General features: G+C 42.0%; 2 long non-coding RNA genes across 2 annotated transcripts; one reads left to right on the top strand and one right to left on the bottom strand.

Moving 5' to 3' along the window:
* Nucleotides 1-10,073: 10,073 nt before the first annotated feature.
* LOC148126460 (uncharacterized) lies at nucleotides 10,074-16,529 on the bottom strand. The gene is made up of 3 exons (XR_015743309.1): nucleotides 15,998-16,529; nucleotides 13,074-13,198; nucleotides 10,074-10,660 (listed from the first exon to the last, which is right to left on the bottom strand). It is a non-coding gene; the product is annotated as an uncharacterized LOC148126460 (long non-coding RNA).
* LOC148126459 (uncharacterized) lies at nucleotides 14,459-22,778 on the top strand. Its single transcript, XR_015743308.1, has 4 exons — nucleotides 14,459-14,667; nucleotides 15,568-15,701; nucleotides 21,614-21,761; nucleotides 22,444-22,778. It is a non-coding gene; the product is annotated as an uncharacterized LOC148126459 (long non-coding RNA).
* The last annotated feature ends 2,310 nt before the right edge of the window (nucleotides 22,779-25,088 follow it).

The raw sequence follows: 25,088 nt of genomic DNA, 5'->3' as shown, positions 1-25,088 counted from the left end.
ATTGATTTTAAAAATACCAGAACTATCGCCAAAACCGAACACTTCAACAGCAGAATAATCAGAGAAGCCATAGAGATAGAAAAACGCCCACACAGCATGAACAAACGAGATGACACCTCCGCCTTCCAGCCATTTGGAAACCCGCCTCATGAACAGACGAGTACCTAACATGAAGAAGGACACCAGACCCACACCCATGAGAGCCACACAAGATGCCACCACCACACTTCCATGTAGAAAACAGACTCCCACCCACTCAGAAGATGAGACACGAAGAAGACCAGAAGCTGCACTGCAGCTGCATCACTACCCACTTCAAACCCCTCCGAGCCATACATGAAGCAAACCGACACCCACTATGAAGATGCAGCACGACCACGAACTCGAGCCAAACAGCAAGATCACAACTCACCAGCTCAAATCCCCAGCTACTAAGACTAACCTGAGCACAACCAAGCCCCCACCTGAACAGAACACGCCTCCAACCAATCAGAACACGGCTAACCCCCAACCAATCAGAACACAGCCAAACCCCTACCAATGAGAACACACCCCACCCAATCAGAACACAGCCAAGCCCCCACCCAATCAAGTCCCACCCCACTGGCAGTTAAAAGGAGGAAGCAGCTGCAATCTCACATTACTCTGAGAAGCACAGAGCCGGAGACAGAAGCCTGAAGATGATGAATGAGACTTCATCGAACGTTGCCTAGATACTTCGAATCTTACGCGGGAAAACCCGAACAACCAAATATCCACATATAAATACCCGAGAACCTCAGAAAACAAATATATATATATATATATATATATATATATATATATATATATATATATATATATACACACACACACACACACACACACACACACACACATACACACACACACACACACACACTTAGTGTTAACATGACATTCTTCTCTTCTGAACCAATGACCTATATACATGAATCACTTTTTATCAATATTATTAACGCACTGAATTAGTTTTACCAACACTATTAATAATTGTCAAGTATTAATTCTTTGTTTTGTATTTATTGTACTGTCAAAAATGATGCTGAAATATATTGACACATCTTCTATTATAGAAATTTTTGTAATTTTTTTAATATTTTGAATTTTTGTAACTTTTTAATATTTTGAATTTCCATATTTTTTTTAATTAAAAAAAAAGGAATATCTAAAAGTAACCCTGCCAAACTAGGATATTTCCCTATTTTACAAGTCAACAACAAATGACAGCTCTAGCAGGGGATACAAGAAGTATTAAGATCGCTCAGGTTCATTGTTGGTTAAAAGTTTAAATTCTGACCTTCACCAGAGAGCCAGGTGAATTTTGCAAAGCCCCCGATGAGCTTCATCCAAAACGGGTTTCATTTGTTACAAACCTTTCCTTTGTGTAAGGAGCACCGCTTGTGTTATTTTTGGCTTTCTGAAAAGGAAGGTAAAGAACCTGATGTCTGATGGAAAGGTTTGTGTACAAAATAAGATGGGAAAAGAAGCTGCCAAATACTGGCACAAGAATGCATTAAATGTTTCATCCTTTGGCACTGAGAGTGAAATGAAGGCTGGGTAGATCCGGAGCCCGTTTCTCGACTGTAGAAACCTTTCCTGAAGGCCTCGGACAACAAAACGGAGGCCGGGGGGCCACGCCCACCAAGCCATGCCACATCTACCAAGCTGCACCCACAGAACCGGTAATAAAAAATTTTTGAATCCCACCACTGGTCGTAAGTCATGTTTTTCAATGCCATTGCAACGTTGAATGGTCACTAAACAAATGGTTACAATCCAAGGACGACCTGTATAAGAAATGGTTGCTGGATTGATGATCTTCTGTCTGTAAAAGTGTATATTCTGGCAGACATCCCATCCACCCACCCACCCCCAAAAAATCACATTGTGACTTTTTCACTGCAGAATTTAACTTCCTAAGACATTCAGACTGCAGTCCTTTATCAGCGTCCTGCTGATTTTACTCCCAAATAAACCCATTCTACAATCACATTACTGTACATTTTACAGCCTCCTGCATGCAGAGCAAGCTATTTTCTGCTCATCCATTTGCTACTCCCAGTAGAAGAATCCTCCAAGGCAACTTTCCAGAGGTGGTGTTCAGCAGGTTCTGACCAGTTCTGGAGAACTGGTAGTGGAAATTTTGAGTAGTTTGGAGAACCAGCAAATGCCACCTCTGACTGGCCCCGCCCCCATCTATTCTCCGCCTCCTGAGTCCCAGCTGATTGGCTGGGTCTTCTTTTGTTGCCCTGCACAGGAGAACAGAGCTGGAAAGCAGGTTAGTGGGGTGGGGAGGGAATGGAGATTTTACAGTAACCTTCCCCTGCCACACCCACCAAACCACACCCAAAGAACCAGTAGAATATTTTTTTTTAATCCCTCCACCACAACTTCCTAAATGTGAAACAAACTGCATGGAAACATCTAATGCTTTTGACCCAGAATAAATTATAAGAAAGAAAAATATAATACAAGTGGTACTTGACTTACAACCATTCATTTAGTGGCAATGTCTAGACTAGACTAGACTAGACTAGAAAAGAAGCTGGAAGGGACCTTGGAGGTCTTCTAGTCCAGCCCCCTGCTCAAGCAGGAGAACCTATACCATTCCAGATAAGTGGCTGTCCTCACTGTTAGGAAGTTTCTCCTTAATTCCAGGTTGCTTCTCTCTTTGATGTTTCCAGTTACAATGGACTTATGATTGTGTGATGACCTGGGGCGTGGCTCAAAAGCAACAAAGTCACAAAAATAGATAAAGTCCCTTTAATACCTCCAACTTGGCCCCCAATGTCCAGTTATCATCGGCTGGAGAAAAAAATCTCCCAAGAACAGTTTTTAAAGGGAAGGAATTCCATCCAAATCCAAAGTACATATAAATTATAAATAAAAACCAACACAAAACACGCTGCAGCAATTAATGAGAACACGGCAGGATAAGGAATTGCCGACTTCCAAAAGATAATGAAACACACACAGTTGGGAGGATGCCAGAACTCAGATTAGACTTGACAAACAAAGATAATTCACACTTTGCTTCCAGCAAGGAGCTGTGCACAAACACCTCTTTATCCTGTTTTCCCAGCTGCAGCTAATGAAGGGAATCAGGGCCCTTTTTCTCCCCCATAACCCACATTGCTCCCTTATCCATTCCTCCCTGCATGCCCTAGGATGAAGACGGGGTGGCCCTGAGTCTTCCTCTGAATGCCCAGCTGGACTGTGCCTTTCCCCGCTTCCTCCACAGCACACCGGTGCCACACTCCCACTCCCTGTCAGCTCCTCAATCTCCCCCTCAGAATCAGACTCCAAGAAGGGCATAACAGATTATTTTTCACATTTAAGACCACTGCAGCATCCCTGTGGTCAGATAATCAAAATCTGGATGCTTGGCAACTGACATGTATTTATGAAGGTTGCATGTCCTGCGGTCATATGATCCCCTTTTGCGGAGACTTTGCTGGAGAGGAATTCACATTAAGCTAAATAAAAGGGGATTTTATCAAGACAAGGAGTCCTGCTTCGTGATCTTGAGAAGCCTAGATCAGAACATGGTCACCAAATGAACTGTTGTTCCACTGAGGACTACCTGTATTCCTGTCTTTCAGGAAGAATTGGCAAAAACCAAAACAAACTAAACAAAACCCAACTCTTCTGATATTTTCTAAATCGCTGAATGAAAACTGTGCCAGTTTATAAACAATTTGTTGATCTCACACTGTCATGCTGAAGCCCACAGCCTTGGAGAAGTGGGCTGTATTTTTCAGACCAGGCAGGAGATTCCACCTCATGCTGTTTATTTCACGCTCGCGCACACAGAGAAAAGCTTCCATTTTTAGTCGACCAGCTGCAGCCAGGCAAGAGATATAAGAGCAACGATTAGCCAGCCATGGAAAATATTTGATGCTTTGAAAAGTTGACATCAGGGAAATCATTGTAGGCATCGCGTTCTATCAAAAAGCATGGCCAAACATTGTAGTCGTAGGCCCAAGCATCTGAGTCACTTTATGGAGACTTCCTAAGCAAAGGTTCTACCTTTTGACCAGGGTTTATGCTGTTGGAAGCCCCTCCCTCTCCTCGAGGAATGAAATATTTTGGGGAATATTAAAAAAGCAGGATAGAATATTTCCCCTAAAGGAGAAAAGGGGAAAAAAAACCCTTAAGGAAGGCAGAAGGCACCCCTAGTTTTCCTGCCACAACAAAGCAGGAACTGAGTAGGCCAACTGGGTCAGGCAGAAACTTCAGATAAGCAACGAACAATAAGCAACACAATCAAGACAAAGGTTGACAAAATTAACTCAGGCGGACACCTAGGATTTGCATTTTCCCTTCTGCCTATAGAGCCTGCTATGACCCCTATATGACCCCATAGGAATCCAGAAGGTATAAAACCCACCCACTCTAAACTCCATTTGGTTAGCTGTTCCAGAATCACATGTGGTTGGTGGTTCTGCTTCATCAATAGAGGGAACCTTTCTATCCAATCAACCTGCGGCCTCCATTTTATTTCCAGTGCCTTCCTCCCAGCTTGGATATTTCTTTCAACATGGGGATACTCAGTCATCCAGGTCAATGGTCCCGAACCCTCCTAGCTTGGCAGCCTGGCCTGGCACGGGAGGTGAGCGTGTAAATGGTAAGAGCATATGTGCACACCAGGGGTGGGATGCAAATATTTTTACTACTAGTTCTGTGGCTATGGCTAGGTGGGAGTAGCTATGTGGGCATGGCTATGTGACTGGGTGGGCATGGCTTCTTCTTCTTCTTCTTCTTCTTCTTCTTCTTCTTCTTCTTCTTCTTCTTCTTCTTCTTCTTCTTCTTCTTCTTCTTCTTCTTCTTCTTCTTCTTCTTCTTCTTCTTCTTCTTCTTCTTCTTCTCCTCCTCCTCCTCCTCCTCCTCCTCCTCCTCCTCCTCCTCCCAGCACCCCGCTGATCCGTGATATTTTTTGACTTCCTGGGCCTCAGGGAGTCTCCTGGGGGGGGGCAGCATTTTTGCTCCGAGGAGGCTTCCCTGAGGCCCAGGAAGCCAAAAACAGAGTGCAGCACCGCCCATGCTCCGTTTTTGGCCTCCTGGGCCTCAGGGAAGCCTCCTGGGTGAAGCAGTAAGACCGTGAGGGGGATTCCGGCACAGCTAATCATCGGAACAGCTGATCATTGGGAGGAATAAAAAAGAAATACGGGTTCAGCTGTTTTTTTTACTACCGGTTCAGCCGAACAGTAGTATTTTTTCTACTACCTGTTTGCTCGAACGAGGCTGAACTGGTATATTATGTCCTCGGGGCTGACACCAGTTCCCCATCAGGTCCGCAATTCCTGCGGGGCGTTCTTAGTCCCCATTGGCTGGCTCCCTTCGACAGTCGGCTATAAAAGCCGGCTGCTAGGTTGAGCCAGCTGCTGTTCGCTGGTAGGTCTGCTGTTAGTTGCAGACGCGACAGCCCCCTTTATTCCTCTGAATAAAGTGTGTTATGAGTAATGCTCTGGTGTGGCCTCCCTCCTTTTCCGAACCTAACATGGTAGAATCCCACTACTGATGCACACAGTTCCATTTGTGTGAGTGGTGCTTGTGTGTTCTCCACTGGAGCTTTGTGCATGAGTAGAGAGTACTTGTGCTCTCACACGAAGCTCCATTCACGCGAATGGAGCTTCGCACGCAAGCGCAAGTGGCCTTCAAGCGGAATTTTAGATGTGCATGCTTGCCCATCTCTTCTGCACCCTGGTTTTGAACAGGTCGCAGATCGATAGTGGTTCATTGGCCTGGGGATTGGGGACCATAGATCCAGGCCATGGTTGTCCCAAAGGTGCTTTTTCAAGAGGCATGGAGACTTTTTTTGTAGAATTGAAGAAGCTTCCTGGATGAGAGGTGAAATGTCTTCAAGGAAAAACAAAGGAAGTCCAGTTGCCTCTTGAAAAAACACCTTTGAGATTTTCTAAACAGCTTGCACATAATCTCTTTCTTTCTTTCCTTCGTCCCTCTTTCTTTTCTTTCTTTCCTACTTTCCTTCCTTCTTTCTTTTTCTTTCTTTCTTTTTCATTTCTTCATTTACATTTATTTGTGAAAAGAAAATGAGAAATTCAAGCAAGCAAAATGAAAGCAATTAAAATGCGATGGGGATGATAGGCATGTTACTTTACGTATGCATGTTCCCCCTTAGGAACCTCTTAAACATGGAGTGAGGTCCACAGAAATTAGAATTAAAATGGTGAAAGTTTAACATAACCCTTGAAATGTATTTCCCCTTAGCATCAGAGATCTAAATCAAACCTGAGCATTTTATGGGCCCCAGGCTACATCCAACCCTTTGGTTGCTCCTGCATAGATTGCTTTTACTTTGAAGGCAGCTTCTACTTTTTAAAATTTGTGTATGTGTGTGCATGTCAAAGCAACTTTGGGGAGGGGGCGCTATATTTGGCTATCTAGCACAGTTTCTCTTTCTTGCATGGCCCCTTGAGAAAATTAATTGCCCGCCCCGATCTATAAAGCAATCTTTTAGGAACATTGTGGATGACAATTGCAGCAATTCCAGGAAAAATAAAATCTCTCCATTTTTAGCAAGGAGAATAAACACAAAGCTGCTTTGAAAGTCTCATTTAGTTGATTGGCAAAGCTCAGGAAATTTACTGTTGGGATCTTATGGCTTACCAAGCTATCTAAATAATTCCCAAGAATGTGGTTGCATATGAAACAATCTGCAATTTCCATCTTACTGTAATGCCTGTGTAGATATAAAGAGACTTGAGAAATTTACCCATGGATTTCTCTTCAAGCAAAACAGAAGCAATCTGTTCAATAGAAATCAGTGCAAAACTGCCAAGCGTTTATGGATTAAGGCCCATTGAAAAAAAATATTCTCAATTCAAAAATTGGAAATCTACCAGGGACTTTGCGATATCCCTGGGATCGACAGGATGAGCTCTTTACATTCACCATCTCATCGGGACGGTTTAGATCCGTTTGGACCATCCAGGAGCAAAGATATCGGCAGCGATCTCAGACCTCCGAGATCGCATGCCGTATCGTCGCGACGCCAACTCCGCCTTCCACGTGGAGAGTTTCTATCTACTATTTTAAACTATCAACATCTCTCTTTTGAGAATTGTGAAGTCAAAAAATCAGAAATAGGGTCCTTTCTGCCCTGGCCCCCTATTTATATTGATTTGAATTGACTGAAGAATTTTATCAGGAAAGCAGCACTGCCAACTTTTTAGGGAACTGCCATGATGGATTGCCTTGATCAGTTTTAATTGCTTATGATTTTATTACTCTAAAATTGAAACTGATTTTAGTATTTATTCCTTTGACTTATCGATCACATTTAAATGGCTACCCTTCTCACCAAAGTGACTCCGGACAGCATACAATACATACACACACACACACACACACACACACACACACACACACACACACACAGATTCCTTTTCACACAGAGATCTCTAAGAGGTAGAGAGACTGTTTCTACTGCTGATGTTACAGCTGCATTAACATTTTATGTTTATTCCTATTGTTAACGTTCATTGCACAGTATGCAATTTAAATCTTGTATAGGCACCTTGGCTATGTTTTTGCTCAATTTGTTTTAATTAAATCTAAATCCTATGAGGACAGGTAGGGAGATGGGCTTCTGTCCAGCTGGTGCAAGAATTTAAAACAGCATAATTTCCCCCAGTTCCATAGAGGAACTACACTTTAGTTATCACACTATCATTCTTAATCCAAGCAAAAGATACAGGCGGTCAACCACTAGAGTGATATTTTTTAGACATTAACTGGTTGTACTAGAGCAAAAAAATCACACAAAACCACCTGAATTAGACCGTTGTATTGGAATGTATGGATGACCTTGGGGGAAGGAATGGTAGAGACATCTCCTAGAAAATGAACAGATGCTTGCCATCAGAAGTTGTGGGTGCTTCATCACTGGCAGTTTTTAAGAAAATAATGGACAAGCACTTGTCTGAAATACTGGTGTATGATCTCCTGCTTGAGCAGGAAGTAGAAGACCTCCAACTCTATTTTATTGGTTGATTGAGGCAGGAGGCCCCAGTGGCTTGATAGAGAAAAAAAAATTAGGAAGGGACCATTTTTAACTGCTTGATACAGTAGGCCAGAATTCCCTGGTTTTGGTGGGTAGAGAGTACATTCCAGAGAAGTAAGAGGCAACTCAGCCTAGATAGTATGTGTGAGAGAAAGAGGTTGAAGACAGCTCCTCCTTAATAGTTTACCATAGATACAGATAACAGTTATTCATTGGGTAAGATTGTGTCTATAGATGTAGTTGTAGAAGAATAGAGTAGAGTAGAGTAGAGTAGAGTAGAGTAGAGTAGAGTAGAGTAGAGTAGAGCAAAGGAGAACAGAACAGAACAGAATAGAGCACACCAGAATAGAATAGAATAGAATAGAATAGAATAGAATAGAATAGAATAGAATAGAATAGAATAGAATTCTTTATTGACCAAACATGATTGGATACATAAGAAATTTGTCTCTGGTGCATAAGCATTCAGGGTACATAAAAAACAAGTAATAAATCATGATCATAATCATAAAATACAATCATCATAAATCATAAGACACAAATGCAAAGCGATCGTCATCAGACACTAAATAAAAGCAATCAACATCAATCATAAGATACAAACAACAAGGTGACAGTCATAGGAAGCTAAAGGAATAGGTAATAGGAAAGATGAGAAGGATAATAAAGAACAGCATGGAAGAACTGTCACATGTCATTGCTGGTTTGGGGCCTGTCATGGACAGAGAGACAAGGAGAACAGGATTCTTGTGTTGAGAAGTACTTGCTCTGAATATAGTCAACTCTGGCAATAATATTCTTTTGCTCAAGAAACGGCTGTGAGAAGGCAATTTATTGGAACACAACTGCTTGCTAAGTGTCCCTCTCTGATGCTGATTTTCTTCCTCCTTATTTATTAATATGGAATGATTGGGGCTTGCCAAATAAAATTTACAACAGAAGAAGGCCACAATCACCTCATTAAAGGAGAGAATGTGTCACTGCTCTAGTTGTTGTATCTCTTAAATAAATAAAATGCAATATTTACTGATTCGTAAACACAGGATGTTTTTTTTTTAATTATCGGCTGCAAATATTATGTTTGCAATTAAATGACATTCTGCTCATAATTGGGAATGAATCTTAACCACAAGCACAGCCAGAGGAGAGCAGAAACCGTAAACCCTTGTACACATACTTCCCTGTATCTCTTTATTTCTGCAAGTTTTTTTTTTTTAATGACACAATTGCTACCTTACTTTGATTTTGAAGATTGTTTTGTTTCTCTTTATGGGTCTCAGCAATGATATTTAATTGCTCTGTGTGGAAAAACCAAGTTTTGCAAATTATAATGTAATGGTTTTGCTTACGTGTGAGAATGTAGCTGCTGATTTAGAATGGCAAAATAATAATCTCCAGTAGGGCTATGATATGTGTTTAAGGCTTATGACAGATAACAGAATAATAGATTTGGAAGGAACCTTGTAGGTCATCTAGTCCAACCCCCTGCTCAATCAGGAGACCCTATACCATTTCTGGCAAGTGGCTGTTCAGTCTCTCCTTGAAAGCCTCCAGTGATGAAGCACCCACAACTTCTGATGGCAAGCTATTCATTTGTTCTTACTACAGTATCAGAACATTTCTCCTTATTTCTAGGTTGAACCATCTCTCCTTGATCAGTTTCCATCCATTGTTTCTTGTCTGGCCTTCAGGTGCTTTGGAAAATAGCTTGACCCCCTCCTTTCTGTGACAGCTTCTCAAATATTGGAACACTGCTATCATGTCTCCTCTGGTCCTTCTCTTCACTAGACTAGACATACCCAATCCATGCAATCGTTCTTCATATGTTTTAGCCTCCAGTCCACTAATCATCTTTGTTGCTCTTCTCTGCACTCTTTCCAGAGTCTCAACATCTTTTTTTTATATTTTGTTTACCAAAATTGGATGCAGTATTCCAGGTGTGGCCACACTAAGGTTTTATAGAGAGGTACTAATACCTCAGGTGATGTTCTGACCCAGGCTTCATAAACTGTAATTATTCACAAACTTGTTTTAAAAACAAAACCTATTTTATTGCAATGCCCGGAATTGTTTTCATTCCCAGCTGGAATTAATCTCAAACAGTCCCCCAAGATAAGCACCCACCTTTCAGTTCTGTGAAGTGCTGCCAAAAACAGAAGTATCAGATTAATTAGAAAAGAAACCAACCAAAGTACAAGAAAAACCAACCGAAGTACAAAGAGCTTCAAGGATGATTCAGAACCAATCGAACTACTTTGCTTCCTGAAAAGGTTTCATCATCTTGGCAAGACTTTTAGCCCTTATGGGAGGGGAAATCACCTCTCAGCCTTACTCCCAAATCGCCCCTTTTGTTTCAGTTGCTCTCGCCTTCTAGCAGCTCTGTGCATACGCACACTGGGAACAGGCTCCCCTGGGTTTTCTGCCTTGCTGCTGCCAGATTCCGAAGGCAGCACCCCACTCGCAGATGGTCCTGGCCCCATCTCTGCATCAGACGCAGGAACCTCATCCAAGTCCTCTCCAGATTCCGTGACTGGTCCTCATTCTTCTCCACTGTCCGATTCCGCTGTCGTCTGCACCGGCTGCTGGTGAACCACAACATGTGATATCTGCAAACTAGGAGTAGATAATGATCGATTTTGCAGGGGATATATTGTTTTTCCCCGTAAAGTTGATCAGGTTTGAATATGCAAACAGGAAGGCTGTCCAAATTCACATTTTTCCTAAATACGTTTGCAACAGTTTAGTACTGTCAGATCTGCAAGATTGTGGTGCCAAAATTTGGTAGAAAAAAAAAGCATTGAATTATAACAGTGTGCCGGTAATGGTGGAAATGACGACAATGATTATGCTACCGCCCGCTCATATCAATATGAATGAGTTGATGTTTTCTAAAAATACAGCACCATATCTGATGTCTGAATAGGCTGAAAAACTCTTTTTTTGGAAAGAAGAACCCAACACTTAAGGTTATTTAATGCCACTTTTTGGGCGGTGAGTGTGCTTTAGGGAGCAGCGTGCAACAGAAATTATCAATGTAGTCCATTGCAGGTTTAATCAGAATTAAATTCTACAGTTAGTTCTCGACTTACAAACACAATTGAGACCAAAATTTATGTTGCTAAGATAGACAGTTGTTAAGTGAAGCTTTGCTCCATTTTACGTCCTTTCTGACCACACTTGTTAAATGAATCACTTCAGTTGTTAAGTCAGCAACATGGTTGTTAAGTAAATTTGGCTTCCTCATTGACTTTGCTGGTCAGAAGTTTGCAAAAAAAGTGATCACGTGATCCCAGGACACTGCAACCGTCATAAATACATGCCTGTTGCCAAGCATCTCAATTCTGATCACATGACAATGGGATGTTTCAACAATTGTTAAGTGTTGAAAAATGGTCACAAAGTCCCTTTTTTCAGTGCCAGTGTAAACTTCAAACAGTCACTAAATGAACTGTTGTAAGTTGAGGGCTACCTGTCTTGACCTCAAGAGGATTTACTCCCAAGGAAAGAAAATGAGAATCAGCTAAAAGTGATCTCATGTGGAGATCTCTCTTTTCCACCTCCAACTGTTGCAGTGGATCTATGACATTGACAGAATGAAAGTACCGGAGAGAGATGGATCTATAATTAAAGACTGAAGACAAAAGATACATAAGGCCATTCAAGCCCTTGATCATTCCATGGCTGTACAGTTAGTCTTTAGCAGATTTAACAGATTAGCAGAGTTGGAAGACACCTTGGAGGCCACCTAGTCCAAACCCCTGCCCAAGCAGGAGACCCTACACCATTTCTAACAGGTGGGAGTCCAGTCTCTTCTTGAAAACCTCCAGTGATGAAACTCCCACGACTTCCGAAGGCAACTTCCATTCCATGGGTTGATTGCTCTCACTGTCAGAAAATTTCTCCTTGTTTCCAGGTTGAATCTCTCCTTGGTCAGTCTCCATCCGTTATTCCTTATCTGGCCTTCGGGTGCTTTGGGAAATAGCTTGACCCCTCCTCTCTGTGGCAGCCACTCAAATATTGGAACACTGCTATCTTGTCTTCCTTGCTCCTTGTCTTCACTAGACTAACCATGCCCAGTTCCTACAATCATTCATTGTATGTTTTAGTGTCCAGTCCCCTAAGCATATTGGTTGCTTTTCTCTGTACTAGAGTCTCAACATCTTTTTTATAATGTGGTGACCAAAACTGGATGCAGTACTCTAGGTGTGGTCTTACTAAGGCTTTATAGGGTGGTATTAGTACCTCCCTTGATCTTGATTGTATCCCTCTGTTAATGCAATTTAGGATTGCATTAGCTTTTTTGGCTGCTGCTGCACACTGCTGGCTCCTATTTAGCTGGTTGTCCACTAAGACTCCAAGATCCCCGTCCCAGTTACTGCTATTGAGCCTGGTTGCACCCAGTCTATATGGCTCCTTTTGGTTTTTCTTGCCTAAGTTTAGGACTTGGCTTTTCTCTATATTGAATTTCATGTTATTAGATATGGCCCACTGTTCTAGTCTGTCAAGATCCATCTGGATCTTGAGCCTATCTTCTTGGGTGTTAGCTATTCCTGCCAGCTTAGTAACCTCCGCAAATTTGGTAAGTTCCCCTTCACAGCTGATCCCAAAATTTCTGTTGCTTAGTAAGGCAGTTGTTAAGTGAGCTCTGCTCCGTCTTATGACATTTCTTGCCAGAGTCGTTAAGTGAATCACTGCAGTTTTTAAGTTGTTAAATGAATTTGGCTTCCCTGTTGACTTTAGCTGTCAGAAGGTCCTAAAAGGGGGATCATATGACCTGGGATGCTGCAACCGTCATAAATATGCAACGAAACTTCATTTTAATTTTTGCCGATTCGTGTACATTCAAAGTGTCAATAAAATCTAAGTCTAAGTTTAAATATGAACCAGTTGCCAAGCACCTAAATCTTGATCACACAACCATGGGGATGCTGCAAAAATCATGTGAGAAATGGTCATAAGCTACTTTTTCCAGTGCCGTTGCAACTTTGAACGGTCACTAAATGAACTGTTGTATGTCGAGGAGTACCTGCATTTGCCATCTTGGGCTGTTAAAAGAAAGAGCAGCAGCAACAACAAATGCTGGTTCCCTTGGCAGTTTAATCTTCTAGTAGAGAGGATGCTTTTCACGTCTGCTCTTGGGTTTCAGACAATCTAAGGAAAAGTGGAATGGAATAACAGAGTTGGAAGGGACCTCAGAAGACTTCTAATCCATCCTCCTGCTTAGGCAGGAAACACTGCACCATTTCAGACAAGTAGTTATTCAATCTTTTCTTAAAAGCTTCCAGTGTTGAAGCATCCACAACTTCTGGAAGCAAGAGTAGAGTAGAGTAGAGTAGAGTAGAGTAGAGTAGAGTAGAGTAGAGTAGAGTAGAGTAGAGTACAGAATAGAATAGAATGGAATGGAAGGGAAGGGAACAGAAGGGAACGGAAGGGAACGGAGCAGAGCAGAGCAGAGCAGAGCAGAACAGAGCAGAGCAGAGCAGAACAGAACAGAACAGAACAGAACAGAATAGAATAGAATAGAATAGAATAGAATAGAATAGAATAGAATAGAGAGAATAGAATGGAATGGAATGGAATGGAATGGAACGGAACGGAACAGAGTAGAGTAGAGTAGAGTAGAGTAGAATAGAGTAGAGTAGAGTAGAGTAGAGTAGAGTAGAGTAGAGTAGAGTAGAGTAGAATAGAATAAAATAGAATAGAAGAGAATGGAAGAGAATAGAGAGAATAGAATAGAATAGAATAGAATAGAATAGAATAGAATAGAATAGAATAGAATAGAATAACAGAGTTGGAAGGGACCTTGGAGGTCTTCTAGTCCAACCCCCTGCCTAGGCAGGAAACCCTACACCAGTTCAGACAAATGGTTATCCAACATCTTTCTAAAAACCTTCCAGTGTTGGAGCATTCACAACTTCTGGAGGCAAGTTGTTCCACTGATTAATTGTTCTAACTGTCAGGAAATTCCTCCTTGTTTCTAAGTTGCTTCTCTCCTTGATTAGTTTCCATCCATGGCTTCTTGTCCTGCCCTCAGGTGCTTTGGAGAATAGCTTGACTCCCTCTTCTTTGGGGCAGCCCCTGAACTTGTTCTTCAGGAGGGAATTAGCTGAAGAAGGCAAGCAAGAAAAAAATGCTGATGCTTTTCCTTATTGATGTAACTAAGCTGCATTTCATCAGAGGCCTCAAACGATCTTAAAGTTGATCGGACTTTGTTTTCTTTCCACATATTTGAAACCCCAGGCAGGAAGTCCTAGGATGAGAATTTTATTGAGCTCCTGTTTTCAAAACGTGACTTAATATGTCATACGTTTAAGCCTAGATTATGGAGGGGGGGTGGGAAAAGTAAACCGCCCAAAGCTGTCTCACGAACAGCAAACAAAAATTGAATTTGGATGACCCAACACTTGAGAGTCTTGTCATTGTACTGCCTAAGAAGTTAAATTTCCTGGAACAAAGGTTGGAGCTGAGACAAATCTGTTCTAACTGGAAAACTAGTTGGATCAGTTTTTCTCAACTGTTGCCGTGTGGATGCAATGGGTTGGAATAAGAGGAAAAATTATTTATGACACATCTGAATGTGCAATTCTCTAATTTCATATTTGGGAACCGACGCATAAAGTGTAAGCTTGTTAGCATTCAAAATGTACGGCTTTTTGAGTTTTATCATGAGGTTTGTTAACAATTTTTATTTGTTGCTCATATAATCTTTCAATACCCAATGCTTTAATATTTTTACCCTTCTAATTGTTTTACATTGTCATTTATGCATTGTAAGCCATTCAGAATTGCAGCCTTTCAATTAAACATAAAGTATATGACAAAAGTGTATGAAATGGCAATGTACGCTGCGGAAAAGTCTGAAGGAGGAAGAACTCCTTCCATTCCTGAGAAAATATAAAAAGGGGAATGTTAAAACAATTACAGATAGCCCTCGACTTAGGACCACAACTGAGTCCAAAATTGCTGTTGCTGAGTGAGACATTTCTTCTAAGCAAGACAGTTTTGCCCCATTTTACAGCCTTTATTGCCACAATCGTTAAGTGAATCATTGCAGTTGTTAAGTTAGTAACATGGTTGCTAAGTTAGTAACATGGTTGCTTAGTGATAACCATAGGTTACTAATAAGCAATCAAATCATACTAGGAAACAAATAAAACAATATAAACTGCAAAGATACAGCAACATGGTTATAGTCATAAGCAGGAAGAGATAGGTGCTAGGAAGGAAGAGAAGAATAACAGTAATAGAGTCTTAGTAAATAAGTTAACCATGTTGTGGGAATTTGTTGTTTAGCAGAGGGATGGCATTCAGGGAAAAACTGTTCTTGTGTCTAGTTGTTCCGGTGTGCAATGCCCTATAGTGTCGTTTTGAGGGTAGAAGTTGAAACAGTTTATGTCCAAGATGTGAGGTGTCTGTAGATGTTTAAGAAAACAAGACTTCAGCAGTAAAGGCAATTTATGCAGAGGAATGCAATTCCACGAGAGTGTTGGGTGGACAAAAGTTCGTTTTTATCTCTGTAGCAAGAAGAGTGAAGGAAAGGTTGGAGAACATAAGCCACTGGCATGCTATGTTGGAGAAAAGAGTGACAGTGAGGAATGGCCTTGGGTCCAGAAGAGGAGAGCCACAGCTGAGAAGCCGCTGGAAGGGTAGACAAGTACGTCTGTTTTCAAGACACGGCTAATTAATCTGCGATAACATGGTCTTAATAGATTGCATTGAGCCAACATAATTGTCCCCAAGGGATCATATTAAGAAGTTATCCGATTAAAATATGAGAGGAGGCCTTGAAAAAGGCAGATCCTGGTGGTGGTGGTGGAGAGAACTGTAAGATGTGATTAATCTTGACATGCTCAATGCACTCATCCGTGGTGACCAGCATTCTCCAGTCTGTGGTTTGTTTGTTTGTTTCGTTTCCCCCCCAGAAGTTGGATGATGAGTTATTAGACTTACATTCTGTTTTCCTCTGAGAGTTTAAGAAAACTTGTAGGGGAATTTCACTTAAATTCCTTATAACAACGATCCTGTGAAATAGACAGTTTGTTCCAGACACGATGAAGTCAACCAAAACGGACTTGGGAGGTGAAAGGCAGGCTCCTTCCAACAGCTGGTCTGTCTGGACAGAAACTGGATGGAAATCTGGAATGGAGTGGCCTATAAATGTAATAATGAAATGAAACCAAGTTAGCCTCGCCAGATAAAGAATTCTATTCTATCAGAGGAGCTGAGATAGAGAATGTAACTGAAGGATTGTGAATATGGGGAAGGGCTTTCAGTGAATTTTAAATTTGAACATCTATGCCCTGAATTTTACAATGAGTTTATGTGAGCTCAACTATTTATTATGCCTAAAAAACAGCTCTAGAGAGGTAGACTGCTTCAGAAGGTGAAATGTGGCCTATGAGATAATGAGGTAGGTAGGTAGGTAGATAGATAGATAGATAGATAGATAGATAGACAGACAGACAGACAGATAGATGATAGATAGATGATAGATAGATTAGAGAGAGAGAGAGAGAGAGAGAGAGAGAGAGAGAGATAGGCAGACCGGCAGATATGATAGATAGGACCAATCTGGCCTAGTAGTGGTTAAGGTACCAGGCTAGAAACAAGGAATGTGTGAGTTCTAGTCCTGCTTTTGGCATGAAAACTGCCTGGGCGACTTAGGTTCAATCACCAGAGCACTGTGCGTTCTAGACATGCCTTTGACCAGTTATCCTCTCTGAGCCCAACCCCCCTCACAAACTGGTTGTGGGGAAAAGAAGAGGAAGAAGGTCTTCTGGGGATTGGCCCAGTCACCCAGCTGATTTTCATGCTTAATATGGAACTAGAACTCTCAAATCTCCCGGTGACTGGCCCAAAGTCCCCCAGCTGGCTTTCATGACTAAGACAGGTTCTTGAATTCATAGTCACCTGCTTTCTAGCCTGGTGCCTTAACCACTAATTAAGCCATTTTGCTTTTCTAAGTATGAAAAAGATTTGGAAAGAAAGAACTATTGAAAAAAGCAAAGTTCTCCATGAATGAGTCCAAACATCTGCCTCTCTGAATATGGGAAGGGAAGTAACCATAAGGACTAGTCTTCTGGCCAAAGTACTATTAGGCTATCAAGCACTTCCTATAGAAAGTTGGTAGACAAGCAATCTCTAGCCAGAGACTTTTAACAGATTGACAGAGTTGGAAGGAACCTTGTAAGGTCATCTAGTCCTACTCTCTCCCTCCCCTGCCCAAGCAGGAGACTCTATACCATTTCTGACAGAGGGAAGTCCAGTCTCTTCCAGACCCATTTGGTCCAAATCATGTACCACCAGATGTCAAATGAGATTTTTCTGGGTTAGTGACTGATCAGGTAATAGAACAAGGCTCATAAGGAAGCAAAGAAATCCTAACATGCAAAAATGAATTAAACAGTAATATTTATTTGGTCGATAACCAGCAAAACTTAAAAAGAACAAAAACAGAGTGAAGCAAATAAATACAGTGATAGAGTAATAACCAGCAAAATATATCACACAGTATAACATTCACTCCTCTATGACTATGTTAATACAGTTGTTAATTGGATGATAAAACTCAAACATGAATAGGTATAAAGTAAAAACTACTGTATGCATCTCCTAACAATTTATGTTTTAAGATGCTGCCAACATTGATGATTTTTTTAATTAGGTCCCATCAAATCATTGTCGGCTCCTAGTAATCATATAATTAGAGTCTTCTCATGGGAATGTTAATACAGTTTTTAGAAGTTTAGGAAAAATATTTCTTTTTAAAAATCACTCTTCATTTGTCCCCAAATATTCAATGCATCTGATGTTTAAGTTACTCAAGGAGAACATTCTTCAGGCAATAAATAATGTAGACACTCACTTGCTTTTTGACATATGGAAATTTTTCTGGTATAGTGACTGAAGGAAGTGCTCTAAGATTTTGCATTTTTCCAAAACGATGGTTGACTATGATTAACCCAATGAATAATATACTGGATCTGCTGAAAAGGCACTATTTATCTATTTGATTTGTCAATCGCTTACAAGATAATAGGTATAAATATAAACATGAGTAGGAAGGGAAATTACACAGGAAATAGGTACGAATAAATGGGGATAATAGGACAGGGACGGCAGGCACAGTTGTGCACTTATGCACGCCCCTTACAGACCTCTTAGGAATGGGGTGAGGTCAATAGTGAATAGTTTAAAACTACTAATCTATTAGATTAGTAGTTGACTAGATTGAGTTTGGTATATATTTGTTTTCACTGCCCTCCAAAGAACGTGAGGAGGATTAAAATAACAGAATAACAGAGTTGGAAGGGACCAACTTAACTTACTGCACCTCTGTATGGTTTGCCAATTGCACAGGGGCAGATAGGAAAGCACTCCAGAGGGTTAACGTCATTGCCCAGAAAATAATTGGTTGCCCTCTCCCCTCTTTGGAAGAGCTTTATAGCTCCCACTGCCTTAAGAAAGTTCAAAAGATTCTCAAAGATCCATCTCATCCTGGGCACACCGTTCTTTTGAACTATTACGGTACAGGATAATAAAAACAAGGACAAATAGGCTGAAAAACAGCTTCTATCCCAGAGCAGTAGCTCTTTTGAATTCTGCTGTATAGTGCAGTGTTGGGGCGGTGTTGGGGATTTTTGGTTCAATGTGTGGAGGGTGAAGGACAGGGGTGGGATTCTTCCATTTTGCACCTATTCTCTAGAACCGGTTGTTAACATTCTAAGCAGTTCAGAGAACCGGTTGTTAGAAGAAATTACTGGCCTAATCCTGTAAGGGAGGCAGGAAGGAAACATTCTGGTGTTGCTTACAGAAACTGCCTCTCTGTTAACCCTTATTACATTCTTGGCAGGACTAGACTTCTTGTCTCAGGAACTTCTCTAGAGTTTTTTATCCCCTCCTTTGCTGATACTTTGCTTGTGTGGAGGGACCATTCAAAGTTACAATGGCACTGAAAAAAGTGACGTATGACCATTTTTCACACTCACGACTGTTGCAGCATCCCCACAGTCATGAGAGGCCAGGCGAGGAGATGCGTGCCTCGATGTGAGTGATATTGAGTTGGCCACGCCCAGCCAATAACATGACCATCAAGCTGTGTCCACCCAGTCACATGACCACCAAGCCATGCCCACCACCTAAGCCACACCCGCAGAACCGGTTGTTAAAATTTTTGAATCCCACCCCAGTGAAGGATGTGTGTTTGTGTTTATTTTCATGGTCATGGTCATGATGTGCATTGAAGATGGTGTTTGATTTCATTTATGAGGTGCAATGACAATAAACTAAACTAAACTAACCCTTGGAGGTCTTCTAGTCTAACCTCCTGCCCAGGCAGGAGACACTGAACCATTTCAGGTAAATAGTTGTCCAGTCTCTTTTTAAAAGCCTCCAGTGATGGCGCACCCACAAGTTCTGGAGTCAAGCCATTCCACTGACTTATTGTTCTCCCTAGAGAGAACGATGGACGTTTCTCCTTAGTTCTAGGTTGCTTCTCTCCTTGATTCGTTTCCCTCCATTGTTTCTTGTCCTGCCTACAGGTTGTCAAAACTGAGGTGTTGTGGGTTTTTTTTTTTATATAGCTTAGTTTCTGCTACCTGTTTGGATTTAGAATTGAGGAAAGAGCATTATTGGCATTCACAAGTATGTTCTTCAATTTATTTGTAGCGTTCTCTGCTCTTTGGGGATTTGAAAGGTTTCTGCAACCTGAGTGGAGGAAGCAAAAACTGGAAGGTGAAAGAAAAAAAAAAAACAGCACAGAAAAAATAATTAAAGAGCCACTGGTATAGGCATCGACGCAAAAGGAAAATGAAATATATACCACTTGGGGCTCGGTTTAGATTGGCAGGTGGGAAGGCAGCTGTTCTGATTCTGTGGGTCTAGGAAGGAAGAAGGGAGATGGCGAAGGAAGGAGGGTGATGTGGAGATGAGACCCAAAAAGACACAGCAAGATGGTTTCAAGGAAAGTTGAAAGCTGTCTCCTCCCTCGGTTCAGCCATGAAGTGGATATTGCACGAGGCACATCTTCATGCATCGCTGAGTCACACAAACATCATGCCAAGGGTTGGTTGGGTTTATTAGATTTATTTTATTACTTTAATTCAAAACAGCCAATATGTATAATGCTTCTTCCTCCTCCTCCTCCTCTTTCCCCCCCCAACAACAACCCTGTGAGGTGGGTTGGGCTTGAGAGAGCGTGGCCATCCCAGAGTCATTCTTCTGGGTTTCGGGCTGGATTTCGGGACTAGAACTCACAGTCTCCAGGTTTTCATCCAGACTCACCCGCTTTTGGTAGAACGACTCTCTAGTCTGCTATAGGTAGTCCTCGACTTACAACAGTTTATTTAGTGACCGTCTGGGGTTACAATGGCACTGAAAAAAGTGACTTGTGACCAATAAAGGAGAACATTTGTAGCTCAGGATTGAAATGAGGGGTCCTTGGTGCTCTCTGAGCATGGTTGTTTTCTTGCAGATGTTTCATGATCCAAACATCTTCAGGGTTAGTTAGGGTAATGAAATGTCTGTAAGAAAACAATCAATCTTAGAGAGCACCAAGGACCCCTTTGATGACCCGGGACATCTCTGCAGACCACCAAAATTTTCCTGCAGACCACCAGTGGACCCCGGCCCATTGATTGGCAACCACTGCTATAGAAGAAGGTGAAAACCAAAATGGAATTAGAAAATGTCAGTGTGATTTCCCCCACCCCACCCCCAGTTCCTGTTCAAGAAAGAAACAAGGGAGGAGGGGTAGGTATATAGGAGCTTATAAATTGCCCTGAGGCCATCAATGTGCTTCTTGGTCGTTAAACTAAAAATAAATTGGAATTCCATGCCAAGTTCACATGGAAACTGGCCCAAGTATATCTCAAGGTAACATTACTTAATCATGGGGATGAAGAAAATTGAATAGCATCTTTTCATCGGGGAAGGAAGAGGTGGGGCACATCCTTTTGGGTGATTACTTTGGTTCTGTAATGAGTTTCTGCACATGCACAAAGGTTTGTTATATTCAGGTAGCCCACTCTTCTAGTAGCATAGGCATTACAGGTGTCGTTCAGTATTTCTAGCAATTGTGCAATCAGCAGCAAATACAAATACAGAAGAGCATCAGATACAAGCAGAAGAGAAGTGTGCAGCTATTGACCTCAGAGGGCCAGTGTGTATGTGTGTATGTGTGTGTGTGTGTATGATTTGCTTCTCAAAATAGGCAAGCCAAGGAGAAAGGTAGAACAAACATAACATAAGAAATAAGGTAACCTTTATTGTCATTTTTTAGTGTGAGCACAGTGACACAGATTCAAAATGAAAATCTGTTGCCTGCTCTCAAAAGAAAGTACATGTCAACCCATACATACACATAACACACAAATACAAATGCTACACACAGAGAGAACAGAGACAGAGAGACAGAAACAAAGACAGAGAGACAGAGACAGGCATGTTCTGCTTCGGATACGTCAGATAACATTGAAAATTGTGAGAGGTACTTCCTGTCAGGTCCAAGCCAAGAATGACACTGTGAAATCCAATCAAGTTCAATTCTTTATTTGTTTACACCAGCAGACAAATTCCTGTTTTTCCAAAAATGCTGGAAGTGATGAAACGGGGCTAGTTTTCAGCCTGCAGAAGCCTGCAGAAACCTTCCTCAAGCATTTGGGAGGCTGAAAAAGGCCTCAAACCCACCGAAAATCAGCTGTGAGGCGCCATGCAGGTAAGGGAGCAGCAGGGAGTCGGTGGGTGGGTAGGGATTGGGCGCGCATGTGTAGGGGATGTGGTGAGGGGCAAACATTGCCTTTTGGGTGCTGGCATGTGAGTGCAAGCATGCAAGCACGTTCACAATTTTTGGCACAGGAGCCCAAAAAGGTTAGCCACCACTGTCATGTTGTATCTCTCACGGTAAAAAGCTACAGAGGCAGCAAGTAGGTTATCACAATTCTTCTAAGAATTCATTGACAAAAGATACTGGACCCCAGGTCCATATTCTCTGTCTAAATATAGTAGGTTTAAGCAGAAATAAAAACATTTTCCTCTTCCACGCAAAAACAGGAGCACCACACAATCAAGAATGAACAAAAGAGCTAAGGAAGTCTGCCACCATTGTCGCTTTTGTGAAGCAGAAGGCAACTACGTCTCTTGCGCTCTCTCTCACAATCGCTCTGCTGGTTTTCCTTTTATTTTATTTTTTTGAGGACAGGAGGGGAGGGAGAAGGGTGATTGGGAACGATTTGGAAAGCAAAAAGTTTTGCGAAAAGCCAAAATGTTCAATCTGGCCCCGGAGGAGTCCTGCTGCTATTAATCAGTACCTCACTCTCGTTTCAGAATCCTATTCTGTGAAAACTATTATTCGCCCACTGCCAATCTTAACGATGCAACTTCTCACTCGTGTATTTCAGTTCCCCTCCTACATCCCAGCATGAAATGCCATGGCCAGGATGAAGGATGGCTACTTTCCATCAAAGTCTGAAGTGGGTTGGTAAGGCTGGTTTAAAGGCATCGGGGAGCTCTCCTGTGCAATTACAGCGCGATTGTTTTAAAGGCGTTAATCAGCGCAATCCTCAGGTGGTTCACCTGGACTTAAACCCTCAAAGAAGGCCGGAATGCTTTCTCCTGTGCATAATAGCTATGGAGCCAGAGGCAAAACCTCCCCTCAATGGCAGGATTTATTTTTATTTTTTTTAAATCTCTGGCAGTCAAAGATACATCAATAATAATAAATATCAATCCCAAATTTGGAGATGATATGAGTATCATTCCATTCCATGGTGATGGAGCTGGTTCCTCTGAGGGAACAAACTTTAGTTCCTCTCTAAATTTCAGGCAGGGGCTCAACAGGTAGAAATTATTTATTGATTGATTTGATCTGCTTGTATTACTTTAGAAAGAACTCAAGGTGGAGAACACACATATCATAGTAGTTATTCTTCCTCTTATTTTCTCTACAATAGTGCTCTGAGGTGGGTTGTGCTCAACAGTGGGATCCTACCTGTTCCACTACCAGTTCTGTGACCACGTGCACACACACACACAGCTTTCTACACACCAGCTGAGGCCTGTAGCATCAATCAGCTGAGAGGATAAAGGAAAAGTACAGTGGTGGGTAGGAGGGCTGATCCTGCGCTTTTCTGTTCTTTCTCCTCTTCATTGATTGTCAGAGGCTTTTTTCCCTCCTCTCAGCAGATTGTTGGAGGATTTTGTTTAACAACTGAACCTATCTGAACCGGGAGCACACCACCACTGGTTGGGCTGAAAGAGAATGACTGGCCCAAAGTCACCCAGCCAGCTTTAATGCCTAATGTGGGACTAGAACTCTTAGTCTCCTGGGGATTGGCCCAAAGTTACCCAGCCGGTTTTCATGACTAAAGTGGGACTAGAATTCACAGACTCCTAGTTTCTAGGCCAGCACCCTTGTCAACTGAAAATTCAGGCATAAGGACAGGTAAAATTGGCAAATTGATGGATAACTAACTATTATCCAAAGAGAACCACCATGTTGCATGGAAGTATATTAACGGAAAAACGAATGCAAGGAACATACAGTGGGGAAAGCATCGCATTGGGTGGGTTTCTTGGCAGAATCCTGGCCGAGGCATTCATCCTTACAGGTCAGACTTTGTCCGATGTTATTGTTGCTTAACAATTGTCAGAGTCAGTTCCAAATATAGTATGAATCCCCAAAAGGGCAGTGGCGACGAGCTCCTTTGAAACTCTGCCATTCGAGGAAGTGAAGAATGAACAACTCTCATCCGAACAATCTGTCATAGCGACCAAGCAGAAATAATTATGACACATCACAAAAATCGCACCCAAGTAGAAATATGGTATCCAAGCCAGAAACATTAACATTGGAAAAAAAATATGTTCTACTTCAGTGTTTCTCAGCCTTGGTCGCTTGAAGATGTAAGGACTTCAACTCCCAGAATTCTCATCCCTGAGGAATTCTAGGAGTTGAAATCCATGAACCCAGGAATGGGCTGCAAGGGGTTTGCAGGGGTTCGGGGGAGCCTCTAGCTAAAATTCTGAGCAGTTCTGAGAACCCCCAAACCCCACTCCTGGCTGGCCTCGTCCACTCCACCCTGCCCCTCCCGTGAGTCCCCACGCAGCCCGTTTTGGATGCAGGTAAGTGCAAAGCATACACGGAGGCTTGGGGAGGTTGAAAAACGGGCCTCCGAGAAGTTTGGGAAGGCTGGAAATGGGTCTGTTTCCAACTTCCAGAAAGCCTCAGAGCCCAGAGTGGCCTTTTTTGCCCTCCTGGAGGCTCGAGGAAAGCCTCTGGAGCCTGGGGAGAGCAAAAAGCCCCTCCCCCACCTTGGTGCAGGAGGCCAACTAGGCCACACCCACCATAGCCACACCCACCCAGAAATCGGGCAGAGAACCCTTTGCTAAAATTTTTGAAGCCCACCTCTGGGGTAAATCTTCAAGCGGCCAAGGTTGAGAAACATTGATCTACTTCCTTTCTTTCCTTTTCTAGTTTTCAGTTGAACGCACACACAAACACACACACACACACACACACACACACACACACACACACACACAGACTGAGAAAGAAACACACGCTAAAAGCATGCAGCATTAGAAAGCCTTGTCCACTTTTTCTCTCTTAGTCTCGAAGTACGAAACAAGAGGATAAATCATTCTTAGCAAACTTTTGTTACACAGAGTAACTGGGATTTAATCACTCCAAGTACATTCTCTGCATGCAGCATTTAGCCTAATACAGGTTAAAAACAACGGCTGGTTCTCTGCTGACAGCTTTCTTTTCCCCTTTTCACCCCTTATGTTTGAAAACAATTGCAGGAACTGTGTGCCAACAGAACAAATGCCTGAACGGAGTATTTAATGGAAATTATCAGCTCCAGGAGGAGAATGCACATTTTGCAAAAGGGAGTGTGTTTGTGTGTGTGTGTGTGTGTGTGTGTGTGTGTGTGTGTGTGTTTAATTGTGTCTTAACTGGGTATGCCATCCAGAGTCACATGCCAGAGAGATGGGTAACCACATAAATTTAATAAATAAATAAAAAATGTTGTTCAGTCTCAAA

Source organism: Pseudonaja textilis, chromosome 3 (assembly GCF_049901715.1).
Source record: "Pseudonaja textilis isolate UNSWEBS1 chromosome 3, rPseTex1.2, whole genome shotgun sequence".
Taxonomy (NCBI): Eukaryota; Metazoa; Chordata; class Lepidosauria; order Squamata; family Elapidae; genus Pseudonaja; species Pseudonaja textilis.
The sequence above is the reverse complement of the archived record's forward strand: the minus strand, read 5'-3'. Positions and strand labels throughout refer to the sequence as shown.